Source organism: Egretta garzetta, unplaced genomic scaffold, assembly GCF_000687185.1.
Source record: "Egretta garzetta isolate BGI_Z169 unplaced genomic scaffold, ASM68718v1 scaffold145, whole genome shotgun sequence".
In the NCBI taxonomy this organism is placed as follows: Eukaryota; Metazoa; Chordata; class Aves; order Pelecaniformes; family Ardeidae; genus Egretta; species Egretta garzetta.
In genome coordinates, this window is record NW_009259687.1 from 1,521,188 (window position 1) to 1,525,271 (window position 4,084).

Consider the following 4,084-nt stretch of genomic DNA (forward strand, 5'->3'; position numbering starts at 1 on the left):
AACAGGCAGCCCCCTAGAAACAGGGATCCCCTATGGACACATCGAGACCCCACAGACACGCAGAGCCCCCTCCTCCACTCCCCCCACTCTCTCCCGGGACACACAGAGCCCCCTCTCCATGCACCCCCCCACGCCCGCTCACAGGATGCCTCCCTTCACAGCGGTGACCAGTTTGTGTCACCGTGTGGGGGACCCCACACCTACACCCCATGGAAAGGCCGTGGCCAGGATGCAATTTCTAAGCCCATGTGTTTGCTGCAGGCCCTGGACCCCACATGCTAAACCTGAATTCAGGCAGGGACACCCCCCCCAGAGCCCCCCACGCTGTGCCAGGGGCCAGGGAAGGCAGTCACGGCCCACCCCAGGTGGGGTGCTGGGGACATAGGGGACAGTGGAAGATGCAGGTGAGCTCCCTGGCCAGGCTGTCCCTTGGGTGGGTGCCCCTTGGCCACCCTTTGCCCTGGCTCCAGCCCAGCCCCACGCTGCAGTGGCCCTCAAACAGCCCCAAAAGGTCAGTCCCCTGCAGCTGCCTGCGGTGGCCAGACCACGACTGAGGACCTGCAGGACTGTCCCACTGGGGATGTCTGTCCACGCCCCTCAGTGCCTGGGCACCCTATCCTGGGCTTCCTGGGGGCTCTGGTGTTGTGGGGTGGGCCTGGCTGGGCTGGGCCCGGTGTGTGGCTTGTCTGGGCAGTGTGCCACAGCCTCACTGCTCAGAGATGGCCATGAGGTGGCCATGTCTCTGTCACCCGAAACAGGTCATGGAAGGATGTGGGGGGGCATCGCTCCCTCCCCACAGGCAGGGGAGCTGGCAGAGGTGGCCACAAACCCATGGCCCCCCATGAGCCTGGAGCAGCAGCATTGTGAGAGCCCCTGAAAAGCAGATCCTGCTGCCCTTTCCCCACTCCATACTGCTCCATGCCTCAGTTTCCCCACTCTGCACTCCACCTTTGCTTCCCCACAGCAGCTCAGGACTCTGGTCACTGATGCTTGATCTGCTCCTGAATACGCTGAGGATTTTGCATGAGTACTCCCAGCCAAACAGCCCCGGTGGGGGGAATTAACCCCTTTTTTTGCTGCAGGAAAGCTGAGCAAATCTGCCTGCAGGGAGAGAGGAAACGAGCTGGATCTGTCTGCTTTTTTCTCAGGTTTCCAGCTTTTGCAGAGGAAATATGTGCAAACCCACCGCCCGGCAGCAAACACGCTCAGGGAACAGGCAGGGAGGCTGCTGCCCCTTGGGGGAGCGCTGCCTGTTTCCACCAGGGCCCCAGGGCTCCCCGGGGCGTGGGCGGCATCACGGGGCAACGCTGATTTTCCGACAGAGGCCCCAGCTCGGGGCTGCTGGGAGCTCCCCGGGGCAGAGCTGAGTCAGCGTCTAGAGGCAACGCATGGGTGGAGGCACCCAGGGGTGCGGTGAGCCCCCAGGGGACCTGCCTGGGGGTGGTGGGACAACCTGCATGGGGCTTGCCCCAGGGTCCCCCCTAGAGGCACAGTGGGGACCAGCGAGGGCCAAGAGCTGCCAGCTCTGCTTCTGCTCCCTGCTGGCTCTGGGTGAGCTCTTGGGCTGGGTTTTGGCACGGACAGACCCCATAGCCCACATCCTGCCAGGGCTGGGGCACCTCCTCTCCAAGAGGCATGGAGCGCGGGAGCAGCCCCCCCTCCAACTGCAGCTTGGGTCTGCCATGGTGCAGAGCATCTTGGCTGGGGTTTTTCCCATCACTGAGCTGGGGCAGTGGGAGGAAGCGTGGTTTTACATCAACAACCTGCCCAGCCTGGGGAAGGGGAGGCTCTGGGCTGATCTCCGGGCTGCCCACAGATATTTGGATGGAGTTACAGGAAAAGGGAGCTAGGCTGTCTGGGGAGGTGTACAGCAAAATGGGGACAGGCACCCGATGCAAGTTGCATCAAGGAAATTCCATCTAGATACTAGGAAACTTTTTTTCCCCTGTGAGCATGGTAAAATATTACAGGAGCCCAGAGAGGCTGTGGGATCTCTGTTCTCTGCGACACTCAGACCTGGCCTGGTCCCTCCCAAGGTTCCCCCATCCTCACAGTATTTGGTGATGCTCAGCGACACCAGGAGCAGCAAAGCTGAGCCCAGCTGCCAGCCTTACCTCTGCGGTGGGGCTGCCGTGTCGGGGCGGCTGCATGGCGTTGCTGTGTGCTCTGTGTGCAGCGCCCAGGCAGCAAGAGCAACGCCAGCCAAGCACCCATGTCCCCATCCCCTCCCCCCCAGCCCAGGGTGCAGGGGAGTTCCCTGGGATTGGGGTGAGAGCCCTGACCCCCTCAGGAGTGGGGTTTTCCCCTCCCTTGGCACTCTCACGTGGCAAGATCCTGCAAAGCACAAGGCTGCAGCCACCAAGGAGTTGGAGGGAGAGAGTGGCTGGTCCCTCGGGCGAGCCAGGGAAAGAACCACCAGCTCCAGCACCAGCAGAGGCCAACCCACCCCTCCAGCTGGCTGGGGATGTGCAGAGGGGAAGCTGCAAATCTAGGCAAAGCTACCTGGAGGGAGAGAGAGGAGATGGATCCCTCTGGATTAAGGAAGCACTTGGATCTGGGGTGGTATGTAAAATGCTAGTGCTGGAAGGTACCCACTGGGAGGCAGGATCTGGCCCACGACGGCTCAGGGAGCTCTCTGAAACCTCCTGCAATGGGCTCTTAGCTCAGCTGCTGACCCGGAGCGGGGTGAGCAGGGGAGGCTTTACCCCAAGCAGGGTGTTTAGCAGGCTCTGGCCTGAGGGTGCTGGCTTGGGGCTGTGTGACAGCAGCTTGCCCCCCGGTGTGCTGCCAGCACCCCCTTCCCTCAAGGGCCTGAATGGGTGTTTCCTGCATCCCACCCCAGCAGCCAGAGCTCAGCTGGCCCCTCTTCCCTCCTCATCCCATCCCATCCCATCCCGTCCCATCCCATCCTGGCTGCCCAGCAGAAATCCCTGCTGCAGGGTTTGTTGCTGCAATGTTTACCACACAGTGCGAGGTGCCAGCACCCCAAACTGGCTGCTCATGGGGCAATGCCCACAGCAGGACAGGGGAGGTCCCATTGTCAGAAACTCACCCCTCTGGCAGGGTTTGTGGGTCTGGGAGAATCCCAAGCAGGGTGCACGGGATGTGGGTGATGGGTCTGCACCAAGGGGAGCTGCTGCTCTCCCACTGGGGGCTGGAGCACCCCTGAGCTGAGACGTGAGAGCAGCACCCAAGGTGCCCGTTTTGAGCCATGAGCGAGGGGTGAAGTCAAGGAGGGAAACTCCTGAAGCCTGGTGCCTTCGCAAACTCCACTGCATCCTGGCTCTTGCTCTGGAGGTGCACCCTTGGGATAGCAGGGGGGGTCCAGGGAATCCTGAGACAACCCAGCACTGTTATTACTGGTGTGCTGAGCTTGCCAGGCTTCTGAGGCACCCCAGATATGCAGCACGTAGGGTGTCCAGGCACTCTGCGCCCCGAGCCAGGCTGAAGAGTGGCTGTCAGAGCCCTGCTCCACTGCAGTCACCCCACTGGGCTCTGGCACTGCAGCATCGCACAGGCGCTCAGGCCAGGTCCCATCTCCCACCACCACAGAAGCAAAGTCCTGCTGGTACCATACTACGTGCCCTAGTTTAACTGGTTCACACCACAGTGAGTGCACACGCACTTTCAGGGTGCTGGAAATACAGCTTCCCTCTCCAGCGACGCTTTTCTCCTGTGGGTTGAGGAGCTCATGTCCGACCCCAGCTCCTCCTTCCCAGCTTGGGACTTGTGTGGGATGGGAGGAAGCCATACGGGGTCCAGTGGTGGAGAGAGAAGCTGGCCCCTTCAGTCCCCATCCTGCAAGCATGCCCACCCTGCATCCTCTCCCCCGTGGGGCTGGGAGTCGCACCGTGCGCGGAAGTGGGGACCAGCCAGGCAGAGCTCTCTCCCCGTCCCGTCCCATCCCATCCCTTCCCATCCCATCCCATCCCATCCCACCCCATCCCATCCCATCCCATCCCATCCTGTCCCGTCCCGTCCCGTCCCGTCCCGTCCCATCCTGTCCCATCCCATCCCATCCCATCCCATCCCATCCCATCCCATCCCATCTTTTCCAATCCCATCATCCCGGTCCTCTCCTGTC